Source organism: Dipodomys spectabilis, unplaced genomic scaffold (assembly GCF_019054845.1).
Source record: "Dipodomys spectabilis isolate Male_0828 unplaced genomic scaffold, ASM1905484v1 ptg000039l, whole genome shotgun sequence".
Classification (NCBI taxonomy): domain Eukaryota; kingdom Metazoa; phylum Chordata; class Mammalia; order Rodentia; family Heteromyidae; genus Dipodomys; species Dipodomys spectabilis.
Window position 1 is genome coordinate 13,273,418 of NW_024870716.1, and position 24,620 is coordinate 13,298,037.

The 24,620-nt window shown below is 40.9% G+C and overlaps 1 protein-coding gene across 7 annotated transcripts in view; it reads right to left on the reverse strand.

Moving 5' to 3' along the window:
* Window positions 1-15,280, reverse strand: part of Ccdc91 (coiled-coil domain containing 91) — a 197,413-nt gene extending 182,133 nt beyond the window's left edge. For 5 of the 7 annotated variants that reach the window (XM_042677627.1, XM_042677620.1, XM_042677623.1 and 2 more), the window contains exon 1: window positions 15,137-15,280. The gene's annotated coding sequence lies outside the window, so the exon portion shown is untranslated. The remainder of the gene's footprint in view (window positions 1-15,136) is intronic. The other 2 variants (XM_042677625.1, XM_042677619.1) reach the window with 1 other exon arrangement.
* Window positions 15,281-24,620: the final 9,340 nt, after the last annotated feature.

Below are 24,620 nucleotides of genomic sequence, written 5' to 3' on the forward strand. Positions count from 1 at the left end.
CAAAGAAAGGGATGGCTAAGTCAACCAGTATATATATATTTAATTTTAACAGATGTTGTCAAATCACTTTCCAAAAAGTCTCTACTAATCCACATTTTGCCCAGCAAAATATTAAAATAACTTTTCCCTAAGGTCTCTGTCAATAAAACTTTATTGCTTCTCTCCCCCACCCCCCACCCCCGCATCCCTCCCTCCAGCTCTGCCTTCTCTCAACCCTCCTCCCCTCTCCTGTGACATTCATTTGCATTTTTCCACTAGTGTCTTTTTTGTGTTATTAGACACTAAGAAGCCCTCTTCATACCCTTGCTGTTCCTCTCCTCTAACCACACCAACCAAGCAGTGAAAAACATTTTTACCAAACCCATTGTTTGTACGGGGGGGGGGGGGGGGGGTGTGTGTGTGTGTGTGTGTGTGTGTGTGTGTGTGTGTGTGTGTGTGTGTGTGTGTGTGTGTGTGTGTGTGTGTGTGTGTGTGTGTGTGTGTGTGTGTGTACAATGTGGCTTGAACTCAGAATTCATACTCTTGCTTGGCTTTGTGTGTGTGTGTGTGTGTGTGTGTGTGTGTGCCAACAATGTGGCTTGAACTCAGAATTCATACTCTTGCTTGGCTTTTTCCACTCAAGACTAGCACTCTACCACTTGAGCCACAACTCCACATAAGATTCTCTCTGAGAATCTTCAAACCATGATCTTCAGATTTTAGCCTCCCATAGTTACATGCAATTTTTATTAACTCTTCCCACATGGAATTTGTTTTTTGTGGATAAGATAGGAAAGTCAGGACCCTGTGACTCATGACTATAGTTGTAGCTACAGAGAAAGCTGAGATCAGAGGATTAGGGTTCAAAGCCAGCATAGATAGGAAAGTCCTGAGACTCTTGTCTCCAATTAAACATTCAAAAGCCAAAAATGGAGCTAAGGCTTAAGTGATAAGAGTGCTAGACTTGAGCAAAGAAAAAGAAAAAAGAAAACTCAGGGATAGTGTCCAGGCCCTAAGTTCAAGCCCCAAGACTAGCACAGAAAAAAGAAAAGAAGAAAAGGATCATGGTAGTCATCAAAAAGATCATGGTAAGTTGGTAAGTTGTAGATGGAAAAAGGTATCACTGAGATCTGACTGTTCTTTATTATTACCGAAAACATAAAACGCCACACTGAAATTGAAAATTAATTTTACCAACACAACAATACGTGTGGAATAAGCAATAAAGAAGATCGCTTATAAATGTCAAATTCACTTGAAAATGCTGCCTTTTCAACCATGGAAGGCAGACACCATTCACTGAACAAAACTATCTCAACCCAGTATCAGATGTCTGCTACCAAGATACCATTCACACATTAATGACGTAAGTCTCCCCTCTTTGTGTTGTTTTTGTTAGTTGCACCAAGAGGCACTGTGACTCAAGCCTGATTGGCAGACCGTGAGCTTCATCAATATAGACATCTGTTCTTACACAGGCACTTCAGTATTCACATTCGCCAGCAATTATCTAAAGCTTTTCAAAATAAAAATGTCACCACACACGTGCTGAGGGCCTGTGCCCTCTCAGGAGGGTGGCACCGTGTCTTCTCTTCAGTGTGGGGGGCCATGTGCTTGCTCTGAAGGCAGCATGTGGCAGATGGACCATTTTCTAGGCCTTATGAAATGGGCAGTGTCTCCTCCCTGTCTGGTAGAGCACATGTTTGCCTTCAATAAAAAAATACTGACTATGGGGGGCTGGGAAGTTGGCTCAGTGGTAGAGCACTTGCCTTGCATGCCTGAGGCCCTGGGTTCGATTCCTCAGCACCACATAAGCAAAAAAGAAAAAAGCCGGAAGTGGTGCTGTGGCTCAAGTGGTAGAGGGCTAGCCTTGAGCTGAAGAGCTGAGGGACAGCGCCCAGGTCTAGAGTTCAGGCCCCGCGACCAGACCCACCCCCCCCCAAAAAAAGTACTGAGTATGGATGGGCCCTGGTGGCTCACACCTGTAATCAAAGCTACTCAGGAGGTTGAGACCTGAGGATCACAGTTTGAAGCTATACCTACAGGAAAGTCCTTGAGACTCATCTCCAAGTAAGCACACACACACACCACACACACACACACACACACACACACACACACACACACCCCAGAAGTGGAGCTGTGGCTGAAGAGGTAAAATATGAACCTTGAGCAAGAAGCTAAAGAACAGCATCCAGGCCATGAGTTCAATCCCCAGGACCAGCTAAAAACAATTCATTAATTAATTAAATACACATTATGCTTTCAGGTATACACATGTCATTTTCAGGATCACTCAGCATCACTAAAAAGTTTTACATAATAATATGTTCAATAATTAAATGAAAGAGCTTGTACTATAATTCCTTTTTTTTGTTGTTGTTGTCAGTCATGGGGCTTGAACTCTAGGCCTGAGCACTGTCCCTCAGCTCTTCAGCTCAAGGTTAGCTAGGCCTGAGCACTGTCCCTCAGCTCTTCAGCTCAAGGTTAGCGTTCTTAAGCCACAGTGCCACTTCCAGTTTTCTGGTGATTTATTGGAGATAAGAGTTTCATGGCTTTTCCTGGCTGGCCTGGCTTTGAACCACAATCCTCAGATCTCAGCCTCCTGAGTAGCAAGGATTACAGGCATGAGCCACAAGCACCCGACTACAATTCCATTTTTATAAAATGTTTTTAAATTACAAAGGGTGAAGCTTTTCAAATGTAAATACAAAGGTAACCTGCAGTTTCATAAACAAAACATACATGGTTACAAAAAAAAAAAAAGAAAAAACACTACTTAAATTTCTAATAAAGATACTAAGTTTGACTCACGCTTTTGACCATTAATGCACCTGGCAGTGCATGCAAAGTCACATATTCCAAACTTCCCTGGAGTTGATTCATCCTGCTTTAAAAGCTTAAATTCTAAAATTAGAATTATGAAGTGATAGAAAACATCACAATCTGAATTCTTGTTACACATAACTACATGGCTTGTAAGGCCAAATTCCTAATTTACAGCTGGGAAAATCACCATTGAAGATAGCTAAACCTGGATCAGCGTCACTTAATGTAAAACCAGATGCAGACTTCCAATTACATGTGACATCTCTTGCAGCTTGGATAAAGAGGAATTTGCAAGCTCAAAGACAATAAATTCATCTAGTCCTGTCTAAATGTGATCACCTATTGCTTTTCTAAAATTTCCAAATAAGTTAGACAGAGAGATGATATACACTTTCACTTAAGGATTATTAGAAATCTTAAATTACTCACTTTAATCTATGTAATGTCCTTTTCAATAATCAAAATACAAATAAAGGGAGGAAGGGTGAGTACAGTTATCATTTCAATGTATATCATGTAAAAACTGAACTACTTACTTGAGGGTAGGAAAAGGAGGAGAAAAATGGGAGAAAAGAAAAAATGAAAATATTCTAGATCTGGAAACATTATCTATCATCCCCAAAACACAAGAAAACTCACCAGACTTTTTAGGAGAACAAGTCTTCTCATGCAATCTCTTAACTTTTTCCCAAACAAATGGTCAGAAGTGAACAGGGACAAGCTTCATTGTACAAAGATATTTCTTTTTTTTTCTTTTTTTTTTTTTTTGGGGGGGGGATCCTGTTGTGGGACTTGAACTCTGGGCCTGGGTGCTGTCCCTCAGCTCCTCAGCTAAAGGCTAGCACTCTACCACTTGAGCCACAGCACCACTTCTGGCTTTTTTCTTTTTGCTTATGTGGTGCTGAGGAATCGAACCCAGGGCCTCATGCATGCAAGGCAAGCGTTCCACCACTGAGCCACCTTCCCAGCCCCCAAAGATATTTCTTAAGTTGTTTATTTAATCCATTACTGAATTCCCTAACATAAGTGAAGAAACCAAATGTAAGTTAACAGACATCTGTCTGCAAGAATAAAATCTCTTTACATAATTGGCTCTTAGAAGTTTGGAGCTTGTGGAAAGCCCAATTAAAATTTTACCTGGCATGTATATACTATTTTGTTTGCCTTTTGAAGCCACATAAGATTCTAGCTCACAGACACAGAACCTCCAGTTTCTTTCTCATATATTCATGTACAAATCCAAAATTACACTATAAAAATGTTATTAAAACTCAGTAAGAATAACAAAAAACATTCACCATAGAGCACTAATTTTTGGGAATCCCTGGGAGATATAAAATTTACCCAAGATAAATGAAAAATAACATTTAATATGTAAGAGGTCTTATGTTACAATGGAATTCATCCTGACATACCATGAACTCTGTAAGCTGAGTACATAATGGCATGTTTTTTTAAAAAGAACATTATATCAAACACAGTAATTACTGCACACTTTAGAAACAGCATGTCTAATGTTCAAAAATCAGCCTCATGCCTTTTATAGGCACCTGTTCCTGGAACTTTAAGAAATACTACACAGTGGCATCTCACATCCAGAAGCATGGAGACCTCATACTGAGTCAAGCACTGGTGGCTCATACCTGTAATCTTAGCTGCTTAGGAGACTGAGATCTGAGAATGGAGGTTCAAAGCTAGCCCAGGCAAAAGTCTGTGAGACTAAGACCCTTATCTCCAGTTAACCAGCAGTTAACCAGACTTGAGCAAAAAGCCGTGAGAGTGCAAAGCTATGAGTTTAATTCTAGTAGTAGCATTAAAAAAAAAGTCCTCATATTCATTTGTGCTCCTAACAGTGAACATTATTCTCTCACTGCTAAATAGAATGCAAAACAAGCAGACTTCACTGAAGTGAGATTCAAGTTTATAATACTATCAAAAGCCAATAAGCAAAAAAAAAGTCTCCCCCCCCCAAAAAAAAAAAAAAATTGCCCAGAATATTTAAGGATGAGTGAAAAGTTTTCTCACTTATAAGACACATTTGGAAAACTTTTATTTTCAACTTCAAAGCCTTTTGTATAATACAATTTCCTTGACTTAGGAAATTAAGTAGAGAATGACTCCAAATTGCATATGTCCTTAAAGCATGAATAGCCATCCAGGGAATTGAATGAATGTGTCCAAAGAGTGAGCTCTCCATCTTCTCTTCCCTCTACTGTGCCCTGCTACTACCAGGCAACATTAAAAGAGTAATACATGTGCCTCAAGACTCACTTCACGCAAGAATGAAAAGCTGAACCTTGACAAGAAATCAACAAAGAAAAAAAAATGTACCTTCAGATATGTTCATACAGAATTATTAGCTCTTGCCCCAAGACATCTGTCTGTTACTATGTCAACTGTTAATTTTACCAATCCAACACTCTTTCCCCAATCTCTGGCCATAAACACAGGCCATAATTCAAGACAACCTGAATAACCCAACCTAGTCCTAACAATTATCTTAGAGACAGGAAACTGACTAAAGTTTCATCAGACTTTTGTGGGATATTCCCAACTAGAGAGCAAAGACACTACAGTTCTCTCTACTTGCATAACTCTTCTGTCCAAGGCTGTGATCTGACTTGCCTTATTTTACTTCTGGGGGCATGCAAGTTTAGTGGTACTTTAGAAATTTTGCCAGAGCTAGTCCCTGGAATGTTCTTCCTCTTGACACTTGCATGTCTTATGATCCAGATCTCAACTCTCAACTATGACAGCCCTTCTGCACTAAAGCTTTCCTAAAGCAGAAGATTAATTGTTGTCACATTATTCTATCTTAATTTTCTGCATAGCACTCATCTATCAACAGTTGTCTTTTCAATGTTCATTGCTATATCTACAATGGGGCTATACTGAGTATGAAGTCATCCCATAATGTCTTGAATAAACAAATGCAAACTGTAAAGAAATGAGTCCAAAGCCAAAAGGAGCAAGGTTCTAGGGAGAAAGTCTGAAAGAAGCATTAAGGAAAGAAGCAGAGAAAAAAGTCACCGGCTTCAGGCATCTGGATTGAACTGAATCAAACTGGATTGAACAATGAAATGTGCAAATGAGATGTCTACTACTAAGGAGGCTAAGATCAGAGAATCACAATTCAAAGCTAGCACAAGGAGAAAAGTCCATGAGACCTATTCAGTTAACTAGCAAAAAAGCCAGTATTGGAGGTATGGCTCAAGTGGTAGAGCATCAGCCTTGAAAGAAAAAGCCAAGTGAGAGCTCAAGGCCCTGAATTCAAGCCCCAGTACACACACACACACACACACACACACACACACACACACACACACACACACACACACACACACACACACACACACACACACACACACACACACACACACACACACACACACACACACACACACTCAGGCTCTAAGAAATGGTAGTCAGAGCTTCAAACATTCTCCTTCCCAGGTAAGGCACAGGTGCTCATGCCTGTAATCCTAGCTACTCAGGAGGCTGAGATCTGAAGATTGGTTCAAAGCCAGCCCCGGCTGGAAAGTCCGTGAGACTCTGATCTCCAATTAACCACCAAAAAAGCTAGAAGTGGAGCTGCGGCTCAAGTGGAAGAGTACTAGCTAGCCTTGAGCACATAAGCTCAGGGGCAGTGCTCATACCCTGAATTTAAGCCCTAGGACTGCCACCAAAAAAAAAAAAAAAAATCTCATTTCCTTGCATCTGATCTCCTAGGTATTACTTTTCATACTCAGATTAGAAGAAAGATACAAGAAATATTCTGAGATTGTGATGTGCTTGTTCTTGAACTAGCCCTGAACAAAAGAAGGGAATTCTCTTAATTTCCACAAACAATCCTGAAAGGTGGAATGAGGTCTGTTTTTAATGAGGTCTCTTTCTAGGAGTCAGAAATAGGAAGGCTCAATGCCTGAACAAAACTGGATCTGTAAAGTAAGGATTAAAGAGTTAGTGCTAAATAGGGGGTCAATAGTAGCCAATACAAGTGTTTGCATACATTCCTAGTTTGAGAATGAAAAAGAAAAAAAACATACTGTAATATGATAAGGACAGCTTGAACAAAATAAGGACGCAAATAATTCTTTCCTCAAATAAACCTTAGAGAATATCGGTACTGGTTTCATAAGTCAAGAGGGAAACAGTACGAATCTCTAAAAGTTCTCTCATCACTCATTTGTTTTGCAAAAATAAAGTGCATTGGGCTACTTCTACACCAAAATCTTACGACATTTTATACCTTAAATTCTGATTTTGTTGGGGATGGGATGGTAAGGGATTCCAAGGCAGAAGAAAGCGTGCTGGACTAATTCAAGTCTCTAATTCAAAACTCTACTCTGAACTCTTCCATTAGATTACAGTGTTATCATAGATGTCACCTCCTCTCTGTTTATTTTCCTTGTTCAATACATTAATAAGTCAGTTTCCTTTGTCAATGAATTAACAAGTAAAGATCTCTCAAGCTGAGAGGCTTTTTTCTGATTAAGGTCTCATTTCTCATTCATTTCTAATTAGAAGCGATATGTGCTTGGTAACTGAAATATTTCTGCAGATGATTTCCAGTTGAAAATCTGGGTGAGCCAAATCCTTAAGAACCCTTCCAAGACACATGAGGCTTTTTCCTACAAAACTTCACTCTCACCAAAACTTTTCCTGTAGTTGTAAATGTAAATAGCATGATGTTATAACTTCTGAAATAATTTGTGAACTTAATTTAATTTTTCGTTAAACCCAAATTCATTATTAAAAAGCTGCAGTATACCTACAGAAGCAGCCCCTCGTGCTTGGACTGAGGAATGGAAAATGACAGAAACTGAACCACTTCAGAATTCAATTAAAGACAAGCTTCCTAACCACTGGCTTAGATGAGGAAGAAGACTGAAGTCAAAGCACTTGAACTCAAGTCACAACCAGAAATGGAAATCTCTGAAGAGCATGAGAGACAAGACAAGAAGACAGGACTCGGAGAAACTAACCCAGAGGTCACATAGCTTCTCTTTGAGATCACTGATCTATGTAAAATAATCAAGATAAGTCAAAAACAGGCTGATGACAGGGAGAAACAGGAGAGAAAATCATTGCCAAGCCTTTGGGAGCCTCAGACGAACAGATTTTGGCAAAGCTGACCCAAAATCATATGGGATGACTCTGGATAAAATGCCATGACTTTTGCCAGCTGTATTATGACCTGGAGCTGGTTCTTCTCAAAATTATTAATAATGAAAAATACTTACACAGGATACACATGATTGCCAGGAAAAAAAATGCACTTCTTTGAAACAGTTTTTAAAACAACAAACCACCCACAGAAACCACATGGGCACAAGATGAAATGATTCTGGTCTCTGACTTGTGGAGCACTTAAGTACTCCCGAAGAGAAAGATGCAGCATCAGGCTCTTTTGCTAAGATGAGTGAGTGGACCATCTCTGAAAATACCTAATTTACAGTTACCAAGAGATCAGGATAAACATAGTACTAATGGCCTGAGTTTCAAGAGAAATAATTTCCTCCAAAGAGAACTTTACCATTTTACGAGACTACTTACTTAAGAAAATGTTTCTTTTTCTCCAAGTAAAGATCTAGGTAAAGATTCAAATTTGGCTCTCAAAAATAAATTAAATCTTCCTCAATGTGCTTAACATTACAATATTAATGCTGTATATTCTACACCTATTGGAATTTCCATTTTAATATCAAACTCCCTGGTATCAGCATCAGCATTATTAATGCATTAGTATTATTCAATTTGTACCCTATACCAGATACCTAACTTTAGATAAATCTGAAAAGAAGAAAAAATAAAAACAGGGGAAGGAATACTGTCCAGGAGACCAGCAAAAAGAGAAGGCAGAAGTGGGTAGCAGGTGGTTCTCTGGAATTATAACCCAGGCCAGCTTCATTGAAAAAGCAGAGAAGCAGAAAGGAAGTCCTCAGAAAAGAACCAAGCATAATCCAGCATGTAACAGTGCCTTGGATAATAGGCAGAGTTTACATAAAAACTCATTTACATATAGCCTGGCATTACAGCAATCCCTGTACTTCCAACTAGGGAGATAACCTGTTTAAAGGCAGCCCAAGAAAAATTAGTAAGACCTTATCTCAAAAAAAAAAAAAATATGCAGAAGCTAGATCTAAAATATATCCAGACATGATAAATTATACAGGACTCTAGGCATTCACATACTGTGTGATCAAAGGAGGATACGTTAGGAGAGGAACACAAAGGCACAATGTCTATGCACCTCTGATCATATAAAGTAATATCTATCAAAATGAAAACAAAAGGGCCCAGCTCAAGTGGCAAAGCCCTTGCCTAGCTCTGGATTCAAGCTGAAGTACTATCAGAAAATAATAATTTACATATAAAAATATCAGACAGGTATAGATATATTAACAGACTATATAAGGCTACCTTGATCTTCATCCTCACAGAAAGGCCATTCACTCCTTACGTAAGTGAGAAGGTCTTTTTCCAAAGGCCCACATGCTAGGAGGTAAGAAAGAAACAACACAGCAGCAGGCACAATCTCCCCATGTGTCTACACACATATTCTTCACCATACCTTCAATCTCCTGACACAAGCCATACAAATGGAGGGTTTCCCCTCTACTCTGGCGCCATGTGAGATGCTGACTTTCCCTCAGACACAATGGGAAAGTTCAGTCTGTCAGGACTGTAACCTTAAAGAACACATATAAATTCCAGAAGAAACAGAGGCGGGGATGGAAAAATGCATGTTTCCACAAGAAACCATTCTAAATTGAACACAGCTATAGTTCTCATCCCTCTGAGATATTACTGGTAGTATTTGTTACCAATTGCCTGAATCCTAAAAAGACCGAGCAATTGGAACCATCTAAATATTAATTTTAAATCTTATAAACAATAGTTCCAACACAAGGAAAAAGACAAAAATGTCAAAGATAGAAAAGCTGGATTATCAGGTTATCAAGAGGAATACAGACTGAAGAAAGACTAGACTTCCTACATAAAATGCTACAGGCTCTCCATAAATATACAGAGGATCTCCAAACATCATACATTTTGTACATCAAAAATCATGCTATGGTAAATAGCTGCTAAGTACAATGATCTATTATGGGTACAGAAATAATAAAGGTCCAGTTGTTTTTTTTTTAAAGAACGCTAATGGCAATAAAGGGATATGTCCAAAATATAGGCAACTACTGATAGTTTATGGTACATAGTCTCAGACCAGAAATTTAGTTTGGGAAATTTGGTTTGGTTTTGGTTTTTGCAGTGCTAGAAACCTGAACTCAGCACATGCTAAGCAAGTGCTCCATAATTGGGCTCTCCTGGAATATACATTTTATGCAAAGACAATGTCAGATTGAAGGAAGAGACTTTTTATAAACTAGGTAGGATAAAGTACAAATTAGAGTAAAAGATGAATAAACAAAATATGTCAAACAATTACCTTCAAATACTAGACAACAAAACAAAATACAATTCCTGGAAATGTTGCCAGACATTTAACACAGCTACTCAATCTCCTTCCTTGCCTCCATGAAAAGAACTCAGGCAGGACTCCAACATATTAAAAGTGGTAGGAAAGTTTATTAGGAAAGAAAGACAGCAGAGAAAGAGATGACATTAACAGAGAAAATTAACCAGTTTAATAATAGCCCAGATGTCCTACAAACGGAGGGCAGAAAATATGGTACACAATGGAATTTTACTCATCCACTAATGGAATAATATATCATTTGCAGAAGAACAGATGGACCTAGAACAAATCATGTTAAGTGAAGTAAGCCAGGCTGAGAAAAACAAATCGGCACCTATTTTTCTCTTATACATGGAAGCTAAATCTAAATACAATTAGGAACAACATAGGTTCGATGCATTTACAAACAGACTAGAGACTCCTCTCAACAACTAAAGTACTGTTCATCAAAACAAATACTAGGAAATGGAAACATGTTTTTCTGGGTGAAGGACAAGAGGCGAGGCACAGGTTTAGAGAGAGGAAGGGAGAGCTATGCAGGTACTGTATCCCATGCACACTATGTAAAACATGAACTACATAACTTGTGGGTAGGGATGGAAGGGGAAATGGGGGAGAATGAAGAAAGAGTTGACATTGTCATAACTTCACTTATGGAGTTGTAACCCTTACAACTACAAAATAATGACAATTTTAAAAGGAGAGAAAATTAGTGAAGATCTGGGTGACAGTAAAGTCTTCAACTATTAAAGTATCGAACAGCATCAATAGGAAGGCTGCAATAAAGACTTTCACAATCTTTCTGCTCCATAAAATAAGAGCAATGGTGGCCAAAAAATAAGAATGAATGAATCAAAGACTTAGAGTACTCCAGGCAGCTTTGTCACCTGTCCTAGGTCTTGCCTCCCTCCCTCAAGGATCTTAACAAGCTCAAACCAACAGGCCCAGAACTGTGGTGCAATCCGGGAAGGGGCTTGGAGGGAGGGGGAGTGACCCTCCTCCAAAGCACCATACACAGAACACTATGGACCCATCCACAGTTCCCAGGAAGCCAGGGAAATGTCACTCCCTGGCTAATCTTTATTTGATCTGATTCAAAGTTTACCCAGTGCCAGGAACCTTTTCTCCAGAGGAGATCTGCCAATCACAAAATAAAGAGGGCCTATTGTTTCTTGGTTAACTTCACACTTGGGAGAAGGGGGTTGTGGGGGAGGGGGGTCTGACAAACAGAACCAAGATCTCAAAAGAAAAAGCTGTAGACTAAGAAGCCTAATCGGGACTTTGAAAAGATCAACATTTTCTTTTAAAATACAGAAAGCCAAGCTCATGCATGGGGCAGGATGCATACTTGGATGTGTGTTTGTGTGTTTGTGTGTGTGTGTGTTCCTGTGTCCAAGCTTATGCCTCAAGAAAGTTGTCAACTGGGCCTAAATTCTCACCTTCTGCTAATCTTAGGTTGGGTACAAGTAGGAAATGAAGGTTAAGGCGGATGTTTGCCTAAGCATTGGAACCAATTCCAACCTGCTCAGGATCCTTGGCAAAGCCCGGGAAAGTCAAAGATGCTGGTTATTTATAGAAATAATTGTCTAATCATCAGGTGAGCTAACCAGAAGAGAACCAGATAAGAATACAAAGCTTCCATGCAGAGTTCAAAAGTCACTATGGCTGGGCACCAGTGGCTTGATGTTTGAGAGTTGAGAAGAGGCTGAAGTCTGAGGATCATGATTCAAAGCCCAGGACGAATGTCCCTTTGCAGATAAGAGCAAGCATTGACAAACAGGAATGCATCAAACCAGAAAGCTTTCCCACAGCAAATAAAACAGTCACTAGACTGAAGAATCAACACCGCATACAGAATGGGAGAAATCTTTGGCAGCTATGCATCTGACAAAGAATTTATAATCAGAATCTACGAGTAGCTCAAAAACTAAGCTCCAAAAGAATCAACCAGAGAATTTATAAATGGGCAAATGAATTGGCAATTCTCAAAAGAAGAAATACCAATGGCCAGTAAATACATGAAATGCAAATCAAAAGGACATGGAGATTCCATTACTCTAGACAACAAAGGCTGGCAAAGACTGGTGTGGAAAAGAACACTTATACACTGTTGGTGGGAATGTAAACTAGTGTAGCCACTACAGAAAGCAGTATGCTTATTCCTCAAAACGCAAAACAGAGAACTACCATATGATCCAGTGATACCACTCTTAGGCCTATATCCAAAAGGAGTTAGGATGCAATAGAGACACTTGCACACTAACATTTACTGCAGCACTATTAACAACAGCCAAGCTATGGAAGCAACCTAAGATGCCTTGATTCTTTCAAATATTGAACCACCTGATAAATGGGCAATGAAAATTGGGTACGTACAGACAACAGAGTATTATTTAGCCATAAAGAAGACTGAAATTATGTCATGTGCAGGAAAATGAATGAAACTGAAAACTACCTTGTTAAGCAAAGTCAGCCAGATCCAGAAGGGCAAGGTCTCATGTATGAGAACGTGATTGTAAAGTTTGGGGGACAAGAAAAAGAAGAAAAGAGTGAAGGTGAATAATAAGGAATGGAAGGTGAATAATATCCAAAGACGTTGCATCTATAAACAGAAACTCAACTTAAAGCTGTCAACTAATAAGGGGGACAGAAAAGCAGGGAAAGCTCAATAGAGGAGGTTAATCTGACAAGTCAAACACATGTGAAGAAACCATGGTGAAATGGCTTTGCACAAATACTATATAAAAAGAATGACAAGAATGTGTAACAGGTTTTGTGGGGGTGGGGACAGGGGGAGGGGTGGAGTCAATGAGCAGGGTATAGACAAGCAACTTATTAACCATCTTTCTTTTTTTTGACTACCACAAAAATGATAATGTCCCTCTCAAATTTCTAAGCAGCTTCTTTTTGTCTGTTCACTATTACGGTGACTATATTTTTTTAACTTAGTCTGAAGCCAATCATTCCAATAAAAAGTACAATTTTTTTTCCATTTAATAAATGCTAAGAGTTCAGTTGTAATTTTCATCACTATTTGCTTTATGTTTCTTCCATTTGGCTTATACTGTTGCTAGGAAACCAGTTCATAATACAATTTCCTAGTGCAGCTCACAGAATTACCTTTCAGCCAACCCAGAGGTCATCAAACTTTGTGGCGGGGGCAATTCTCTGCCAGACAATATGCCAATGGACATTTCACACCACACAGGTGTACTCTGGCCTGGCCTCTGCTTGGTTCCAGTTCTCCTCCAGCAAGTGAGCAGCCAATGCCCTATCCATCCACACTGCAGTTGGTTCCCAGCCAGAGCTGTCCCTGGACACCTTCACCAGTCCCAACTCACTCTCCTGCAGTTCGGGTCTTTTTTAAAACTATTAGCTGAATGAAATGTTTGCCCCCTTGGAGGTAAGACAGCATAGCTGATCACAATTACTCCCCCAAGCAACACACGTCCAAAACTCCTGCTCAGATAAATACTTGAGGTGGAGATTGCATGGATATTTGCATAACTCAGAGGCAGGAAGGACAGCATTCAGAGGGGACTAAGACTTTATCTTCCATAAAATCGGGCTTCACCTCAACTCTCATCAGGGGGGAAAAAAACCAACTGAGAGGAATAATCTCAGCAACATCATCTTACCAAAAATTAAAAATAAATAAAAGGGCACTAGTTGCTCACTTCCGTAATCTTAGCTATTCAGGAAACAGGGATCCTGAGAATTGTAGCTCAAAGCCAGCACAGACAGAAAAGTCCGTGACATTCTTCTCTCCAATTAATCAGCAAAAAAGCCAAATGTGGAGCTGTAACTCAGGTGGCACAGTGCCAGTCTAGGGCGAGAAAGGTGAAGGACAGCACCTAACCCCTGAGTTCAAATCCCAGTACTGACACTAAATAAACTGTCAAAAACTCTCAGCACTGCCCCTTCCTTTAAGGTGAAGACAAAAATAGGTTTCAAGTGCAAAAAGCTTGGTTCGAGCAAAATAGGTTTCATGTGCAAAAAGCTTGGTTGGAGCAGATGGAGGGAACAACTTTTTTTACCTGTGCTGGTGGTCCTGGAGCCTTATGCTCATCCCTTGGCCTTATTGCCCAAGGTTTAAGGCTCTTGTCACTTGAGCCACAGCTCCACTTCCAGCTTTTTGGTGGTAGATAGGAGGTAAACATTTCACGGACTTTCTTTCACGGACTTTGAACCGTGATCCTCAGACCTCAGCCTGGGTAGTTAGGATTACATGGGTGAGCCACCAGTGGGGCTCAGGGGAGATGGAGATGACCTCTCCCCGCCCCCACTGCAGGGCAGTTACCAGGCCCCGGATGCCAGGGGTGGGCGGGGCTGACCTTACACCCCGGCCCAGGAAGGGGGGGGGGAGGCGCGGGCACAAGAGCCGGGAAGGGGGGGGGGGCGTGCGCACGGGGGCGGGGGAGGGGGAGGGAGAGGGGGAGGGGAGGGGAGGGGGTGGGGAGGGGAGGGGAGAGGGGGAAGGGAGGGGAGGGGTAGAGAGGGGAGGGGAAGGGAGGGGAGGGGGAGGGGAGGGGAGGGGGAGGGGAGGGGAGGGGAGGGGAGGGGAGGGGGAAGGGAGGGGAGGGGAGGGGAAGGGGCGGCGCGGTGACGCAACCACGGCGGGCTCGCGAGCGGATTCTCCTCAGCACCGGCCTGGCGGGAAGCACAGGTGGCGGAGCCCGAGGCGACGGCCCCGAAGCCCCGCTCCGGTGCGCGCCCCGCGGGCGCCCCGAGGTGCGGCCCGCTCCCCTCGGTGGGCGGCGGAAGTGGGGCCGCCGCGCGGCCCAGCGCGCCGTTCCCGCAGGCCCACCAGGCCCCAGACCCCGGCCCGGAGGGCAAGCGTCTTTTTACCTGCTCCCCGCCGCCGGCTGAGCCACCCCGCACACCGGCCGGGAGACGACCCCGGGCCGCCCACCCCGAGGGCACGCCGCAGCCCGGACCCCACTGCTGGGGCGGCCCCGGCGCCACCCGGCTTCCAACACCTCTGCCCCGGAAGTTGATTTTCGCCAAGGCCCGCCCATTCCGCACCTGTCGATCAAGGCACTGGGCGCGCGTCACGTGGGCGGAGGCCCTCGCCCGAGGCCTCGCTTTGGAGACCTGTCCGGGCCCCGGGGCCGGGGCCGCTGAGCGCGGCACGGATGCTCGCCCGGGGGACCGACCTTGTGTCTGCGCCCAGGCCGCACAGACGGAGACACAGGGCCAGCTGGTGCGGGTGGCTCACACCTGTAATCCTAGCAGCTCGGGAGGCCGAGGTCTGAGGATCGAAGTTGAAGCCAGCCCAGGCAGGAAAGTTCATGAGACTCACCGCCAGTGAACACCAGAAAGTCGGAATTGGAGCTGTGGCTCACGTGGCAAAGCGCCAGCCTTGAACAGCGCCCAGGCCCTGGGTTCTCGTCCCAGCGCTGTAACCAGCGCGTGCGGTAAGAGTCTCCCCAGACGCAGGTCTGGGGCCGCAGAGGACAGCGGCTCACGCGCCATCGCATGCGACAACTTGTTTTCAACTGTGAAGCCACCCCTTTTCAGGATCTTAAAAGGAGAAGGAAAAGGACACTACTGGAAGATCCTGTATTTCCCAGGAAGAATGGGTATATGGATGTGTGTTTCCATTTCAGACGGAAGATACCTAGTAGGTAGAAACGGTCAGCAAGGCGCCTACGGATGAAGATGACCCTCCATGGTTGACCTGGGAGGGCTTTTTTATTCAGTGTGTACCATTCACCCAGGATCGTGTCAAGTGTAACAACTCAGGACAACAGTGCACACCCGAGATCTCGACCTACAAGGAGCTTACAGTCTAATTACCTAGGCATTTGAGCAAAAACCTCTGGGATCGTCACGTTCGTAATGTAAAAGTCATTCTGGAACATCTTTGGCCTCAATTTTCTTTGCTTTCCATTGACCCAGATGAACTCAAACCAGTCATTTCTGTTCTCTACTGATGAGCAAAGTCCTAACGAGCCTCCAGTAAATTCAGGCCAAAGTTATTAATGAACATTTTCAAAGTGGAACAAATATCCTCTCACAAGCGTATTTTGATTTGGGGAAATATGTTGCTTTATTGCACATATTTCTTCATTCACGGATTGGAATACCAAGTTGGGGGCCATCTCTATATCCAGCCATCTACTTCTCAGTCATCTTTGTATATCCAGAGTAGCTTCTGGCAAGTAGGAAAAAATAGTCAACAAATACTTCTTAAACTAAGGGCTATTACCTTTGTTTTGTTTTGTCCCATATGCCTTTTTTCTGAAAACTTCAGATAAGTGTCTAAGGAGTTTCCATGGAAGTATTTACATCTCAACCACTTAATACAAAATTTAATATTAAACAGATTTTTAATAACAGTAAATATTTTATTGGATATTTGCAATGTACCTGGCATTGGGCGAAATAATTTTATATATTCTTATTTACATAATTATCAAAATTTTAAGTAGTTGTACAAAGAGATTCAACATGTCACCTCTTCCATGTCTCCCCCAGCCCGCCCAACTGCACCCTTCCCTCAAGTTCCCTGGTTCCATTTTCACATGTGCACTTTGACTATTATGACTGTATTCACCCACCCTTCTTCTCTCCATTTGTCTTCCCTTCAGCCTCTTGAACTTACCGTTTCCCAAAAACACGTTTCAGCTTCCTGCTATTCATTTTGTTAGACTGCAAGTTAGTTATTCAGAGGAGTTACATCATTGGAATCCTCCCTGAATATACCATACTTCAGTCAATTTGTGTATCTACACATCTGACCTTCTATATGTTTTCGTATATCTTTGTAACTTAGAACTTTCACATATGAGAGAAAATCTGTTGGGCTAAATATCTTAACTTGTGGTCACAACCAACCTGTAAATTAGATATATTACAATAACTTTTTTGTTTTTTTGTCTGTTGTGGGGCCTGAACTCTGGGCCTGGGCACTGTTCTTCAGCTCTCAGCTCAAGGCTAGTGCTCTACCACTTGAGCCACAGTGCCACTTCCAGCTTTTTCTGCTTATGTGGTGCGGAGGAATTGAACCTCATGCATGCAACGCACTCTATCACTGAGCCACCTTCTCAGCCCAAGGTATAACTTTTTGGATGAGGATACAAACTTCATGATAATGACTGAAGAGACAGAGCAGGATCTGAAACCAGATCTGCCCAACCAAAAGGTGTAATGTTTACTCACTGCAGCTCATCAGCACTACTTTCCATACCACTTGCTTATCTGAATCTTACAACCTTTGTGAAATCCCTTCCCCAGAGTAATCTGTCTCTTTTCTTATACATAGTGCAATGGCTTGTAATATATTATCAGTGTTAGCCAACCATCACCACAATCACCACTCATTTCTCCCACCTTCCATCACTGAACCTCAGCCCTAAACACCACCGGTCCCCTCCTCTCTCCTCCTCTCTCTCTCTCTCTCTCTCTCTCTCTCTCTCTCTCACACACACACACACACACACACACACTTTCTGCCTTCTGTCCTTCCTTGTTAGTGATTTGTCCATACTGAGACTTGAACTCAGCATCTGAGCACTGTCTTTTAACTTTTTTGCTCAAGGCTAGCACTCTACCACCTAACTAACCACAGCTGCACCTCCTGAGTAGCTAGGATTACTGGTGTGAGACATCAGCACCTGGCTGTCAGTTACATTTGCTGTGTTTCTATCTGCAGGCATATCATCCTCATAAAATTGTGATCTCGTGAGATGAGTAATTCGATGATCTGTCTCCAAATGATCAAATATGGGGAAAGGTAATATCAACTCAGAAAGAATGAAAAATTATGAACTCCTGAAGAAAAGTGATAGCTATGAATTTGGTAGTGAGGGTTGGAAGGCATGTAAAAAGTAAAAAGAAAATCAGAATTGAAAAAGGGCCAGGCACTGATACCTCCTGCCTATAATCCTAGCTACTCAGGAGGCTGAGATCTGAAGATAACAATTGGAAACCAGCTTAGGCAGGAAAGTCTATGAGACTCTTATCCTTTGTAGTTCACAGACATAAGCCATGGGCATATGGCTGGAGTCCACATCTATTTACTTACTTGAAAATGATCACAGTGGACATGAGGTTGCTTTCCCAATATTTGTTCATTCTTTCCACATGTAGCATACACCTGAGAAGTTTGGATGGAAATAACTTCATCTTTGTGTCCAAATTTAGTCCAATCAGAATAATGTCAATCTAATGTGTCCTTCTTGGCTATGAGTAATTGTTTTGAATTGAGCTACGGCTCCGCTTCTCTCTCACTATACCAGTTTTCAAATATCTCCAGTACAGATAGATTAGTCACTAGTCACTAAACAAAATTAAAACCAGAAGAATATGAAAGTCTAGTTAGGAAGCAAATTTCAAGATGTTCAAGCTAGGGCTAGACATGATCTCTGATCATGAGTATTTACCTTTGAAAGTAACAAGAAACAATTCTAAAACAATATTTAAGGGAGAACATATTCTTAGATAAACCTCATGCTTAACTGATAATAGCCTGTTACTATTTAATTTTAGGAATCTCCTCAGATACCGAACATGACAAAACAAATAACATCATTACCAGGGGAGCATCTCACATGGACCATAGAGAATGCCACAACTGCATGAGCCATACCCAGGGCCAGGATATGACTCGGAGATGGAGCCATGGTGAAATGTTCCCACATATCCTTTTTTTAATTGAGTTTTTATTGTATTTATTTTTACCTTTTCCATTACATACTTTTTTATTAGACTTTTATTTTTAGACTTATATCGATAGTATTTGGTTGTTAGATCATAGGCTCTCCAGATAGACCTAACATTTTGGGGGAGGAAATAAAGGCGAAAGAAGAAGAGGAGGTGATAGAAGAGGAAGATACAGAGATAATAGGAAAGACAGGGGGGAAGGAGGGAAGGCTATGAGAAGGTGGAGGGAGAGAGTGAATGCTAGTTATTATGACTGGGCAGCAAAAGGGTGTACTTCTCATGGAAGGATCCCAATGGTGTGACTCCTTTGAACAACTAACTCACAGTTTAACAAGTTGAATACCAGGAAGCTAAAACATGTATTATCACCGTGGGGTGAGTTCAAGGGGAGCAGACAAATAGAGAAAGGAAGGGTTTGAATACAGTCATCATATTTCAGTGTACACATGAAAACTGAACCAAGTAACTTGAGGGGTTGGCTGGGTTTGAGCAAGGTGGAGAATGATGGAAGGGGTGACAGTCAAAATGCATTATACTCATAAATTGACATGTTGAATTGAAACCTTTTATACAGCTTCTTAAAATGTTTTAATGAAATGTAAAAAAAAAAATTAAAGGTGTATAGGACTTTAGAGTCAGTCATTGTTATACAAATGAGCATTTCACACTTGTTCCATTGTTTCAAATTCTGGAATGTTCCTTGAGATTGAGGCCAGCCCTTTTCCAAGAGTAGATCATGACTAATGTCAGCCAGAAGTTGCCCTAACACTAGTCATATTCTTTAGGGATTATCCAACAAGTACAAAACCAAGGGCAGTTGTTCAACTTGTTGGAAGGAACTTCCTGTCTTCCAAAAATTAAGTAGTGAAGCATATGATCTCTTGGGAACTGAGTCTGAATCATTGATCAAATCAGTTCTAAAGTTTCTATCACATCCTATCTATTGTTTCAACTTAGATATTTGTTTGTTTTTTGTTTTTGTTTTGTTTTTTTGGTCAGTTGTGGGATTTGAACTCAGGGCCTGGGCACTGCCCTGGACCTTTTTCAGTTAAGGTTAGTGCTCTACCACTTTGAGCCACAGTGCCACTTCCGGTTTTCTTGTGGTTAATTAGAGATAAGAGTCTCACAGACTTTCCTGCCTGGGTGAGCTGGCTTTGAACCACAATAGTGATATCTCTGCCTTCTGAGTAGGATTACAGACATGAACCACTGGTGCCCAGCTACAACTGTTTTCTGTTACATGCAACCCTAAGGGTTGTCACAGTGCAGGATTCTGTATTTCTAGCCACATATTAAAAGAGCCTCTCTATATTCTTTTCTTTGGTCATGTTCAGGGAATTGTAAAGTTAAAATAGATTGCCCACTTTCAGGCTCCTGTGACTCGCTCCTGTAAAGGCTGAGATCTGAGGATTGCAGTTCAAAGCCAGCTTGGGTAGAAAAGTCTGTGAGATTCTTATCTCTAGTGAACTACCAAAAAGCTGGAAGTAGAGGTATAGCTCAAGTGGAAGAGCACCAACCTTGAGTGGAAAAAGCCAAGCCAGAGTCAGGGCCCTGAGTTCAAGCCCCAGTACAGGCACAAAAGACAAAACAGCTAGGACCCACGGAACTAAACTTTCTAGAATCTTCATAAAAGTCAGTAGTGGAATCTTTTAAATTATAAACTAACTTTAAAATCTAAATTATTCACATAATTCTAAATAGTTAATTAATCCTTTAGTCTCTGGCTGCTGAATACTACCTTTATGATGAACACTGGACAATTAAAATTCAAGCTAGATTTTGTATCCTTAGTGTGCTGTCATATTGCTTCTTTAGAAGTTACTGAACTACTTTTGTAGATATAAGAAGGAATAGAGGCAGACAGCATTACAAGAGCTGCTACAACTAAGATAAATTGAGTTTGAGCTCAAGTTTTTCAAAGTGTCTGGTCATGAGAAAATTCTGAAGTTTGAGTAATGGGCCTAGAAAGAACATGGTTGAATTCCAGCAACATTTTGATGAGAATCTGATCACTAGAGTTTACTAGAAAATGCAAAATTATTATGTGCGAAAAATGGAAAGGCCTGTGTTTGTTTCTCTTTCTTTAGATTATGGGTTTTAAATTATTTTAATTAAAAAAATTGTGTCCTCTTTTTCCCCGTATGCTAAAAAATAATTTAATTAATTAATTAAATAATTTAACAGCATAGGAAAAAAAGAAAGCATCTAAACATTTAAAAGAATTGCTCCTCCTGGAAATAATTCTGCCTACATATTTATTATATTCAAAACTACTCAATTTACTTTTTTGTTTTTTGTCAGTTGTGTGGCTTGCACTCTGGACCTGGGCGCCGTCCTTCATCTTTTCAGCTCAAGGCTAGCACTCTACCACTTGAGCCACAGAGCTACTTCCAGTTTTCTGGTGGCTTATTGGAGATAAGAGTCTCATGGACTTTGCTGCCCGGGCTGGCTTTGAACTGTGATCCTCAGATCTCAGCCCCTTGAGTAGCTAGGATTATAGGCGTGAGCCACCGGTGCCCAGGGATTTACATTTTTTAATACAAGTAAGAGTCTAATCAAAATTGTCTCCAAACTGAGCACTGGTGGCTCATGCTTGTAACTCTAGTTACTCAAAAAAGGCTGAAATTTGAGGATCTTGGGGATAAATTCAAGAGACTCGTGTCTAATTAACAAGCAAAATGCTGGAAGTGAAGGTGTGGTGAAGAAGCCATGCAAAAGAGTAAGACACACACACACACACACACACACACACACACACACACACATCTTAGTAAAAGTTCTGTAGGATTGAAAGCATAAGGACATATAGTCAAAGACACTATCAAACTGAGCTATCAAAATCTACGTATGGTGATTAGCAGCATCTGCCTGCTTAGGAAGAAGAGCCATTCAGTAAGAGTAGAAGCATCAATTTTCCTGGCTCATGTGAGCTTTTCTGTTGTATTCTTAACTCATGCAAGCTTTTTGTGTTATATTCATTTTTCAAGTTCTTTGCATAAGCTATTTATCTTAAGTCTAAGAGTTGCAATTTAACAAATACTAATAATGACTTCCCCAGAGATCAAGTGACCATAAAATTAATTTGAGCTTAAATTAAAATACTGTTTTAGTAAATTTAGGTTTATAATATACTCCCAAATTTAAAGTCTTATGGAAATATTTGGTCAGCAAATTCTGGAGTAAAATATAGATTTTTATGAATCCTATTGTGAAAAATATAAATAAAATTATGCTTTGTACTTTGTAGGAAAGTGCTAAGCATTCCTTTTGTGTTTTTCTCAATGGTGAGAGTTGAATCCAACAATCATTCTACCCCTGAGTTATACTTCCACTCCTGATGTTAAGAATTCTATGCCTTTGGGCCAGGTACCGGTGGCTCATGCCTGTAATCCTAGCTACTCAGGAGGCTGAGATCTGAGGATCACTGTTCAAAGCAGGCCCTGGCAGGAGAGTCCGTGAGACTCTTATCTCCAATAAACCACTAGAAAACCAAAAGTGGTACTGTGGGTCCAGTGGTAGAGTGATAGCCTTAAGCTGAAGAGCTGAGGGACAGTGCCTAGGCCCAGAGATTAAGCCCCTCAACTGAGAGAGAGAGAGAGAAAAAAAAGAATTCTATGCCTTTGGGAGAGGAACAGTTACTGTGGTTTTAACTCAGAGCCTCAAGCATGCTTGGCTCAACTAGTGCTCTACCACTTGAATCATGCCTCCAGCCCTAATTTTCATTGGTTATTATGAAGATGGAATATTGTAAATTTTAATGCTTGGGCTGGCTTGGAACTACTCTCCTTCAGACATCAGCCTCTCAAAAGGATTATAGACATGAGCCATGTGTGCCAGTTAAAGATTCAAAGAATTCTTTATTACCTTTTGCCCAGACAATATTTCCCCAGTTATAAAAATTATATAGAGATTATATATTGATCACCTGTAGTGCCAAAAATATGCTATATAATCACTAAAGAAATCAGTATGGGAAGAGGTGGGGAGGGAAGGGATGGTAGGGGAAAAACAAAGGAGGAGGTAATAATGCTTGATAGAAATGTACTCACTACCTTACTCATGTAACTGTAACCCCTCTGTACAGTATTTTTACAATGAGAACATATAAAAAATAAGGAAAGTTAGTCAGGCTCAGGGAGAAAAAGGCCACATGTTTTCTCTCATATGAAATAGATCAAATTATAAACATATATACATCGTATGTGTGTGTATGTATAAAGAAACTGATCTATGATATAGTCAGAGGAGGATATCAGTAGTATAAGACCCCTGAACAGCAAACATACAGTTTAGTAAAATGAATACCAGGAAAACTGAAATGTTGTTTTGTCATAAATGAGGGGTTTGAGGTCAAGAGGAAGGGGGACAGACAAATGGAGAGAAGAGGGTGAGTGAACACAGTCATCATATTCAATGTACACATGTGAAAATGGAAACAGGTAACTTGAAGGGATGGGTGGTGTGAGGCTGACAGATGGGGAGAATGATGGGAGGGGCTGACATTGATCCAGATGCACTGCACTCAGAAATTGACAGGTTAAATTGAAACCACTTTGTATAACTGCCTAAAGAAAAAAACATTTTTAATTAAATTGAAAAGATAAATTCTGTACATTGATGATAGTCTTTCATTTTCTGGGTATCTATAAAAATTAGAAGAAGAAGGAAAAAATATTTATATATTTGGATATAACCCAACTGGTTATAGAGTTAGTAGGCACTTAACCAATGATTTAAAACCTATAATAATGAAAAAAACTACTGGCAAAAAGACTGCTAGCAGCTCATTAAGCAAGTAAACCTGCTAAACATTATTATTCAAAAGGTTTCTGAAGTGAACATAGGTGGCTCTTACCTGTAATCCTAGCTACTCTGGAGGCTGAGATCTGAAGAACACACTTCAAGGCCAGCCCATGCAGGAAAGCCCATGAAAAGTCTTATCTCCAATTAACCAGCAAAAAACCAGAAGTGCAAGTGTGGCTCAAGTGGTAGGACCCAGCCTTACGTGAAAAGGTCAAGCAAGAAAAAGAGGCCTTTCATTCTAACCACATTAGCAGAACATTTTAAAAAGCAAGTAAAATTAAAATCAAACAGCAAATAATGTTAGTTACAAAAGGTCATGAAATGCTAATTAGATAGCATCATACACCTACATCCATTCCGAAACTTCCCTGTATTGATTTAACCATGGATTGTATTCGGTTAGGTGGCAATGTTAAATAAGCAATATCTAGTATCATGGCACTCCCAACATGGTTGACCTCCAAACGTATGTTGCTTTGTCCAAATCAAACAGTACTTACAATCTTATTAGATTAGTTATTCGGCTTTTTGGCCTTCTCTTAAGAAAGAGAAAGCTCCATGTTTTATGTATAAAATTAATTTTTAATAAAAGTGTATGAGAATTCAGCATGTTGATTAAGAAGCTGGTTTTCTTGAAAAAAAGAATAGATAAAATAAATTGAGGTATAGATATAGGTATTTGTGTGTGTGTGTATGCGCGCATGCATGCACATGCACATACACGCATGCGTGTGTGCACTTGTTTACCAGTGTTAGGGTAGAACTCAGAGCCTGGGAGTTTTCTGTTAGTTTTTTTCTACTCAAGGCTAGCACTCTACCACTTGACCCACAGCTCCACTTCTGGCTTTTTAATAGCTAATTG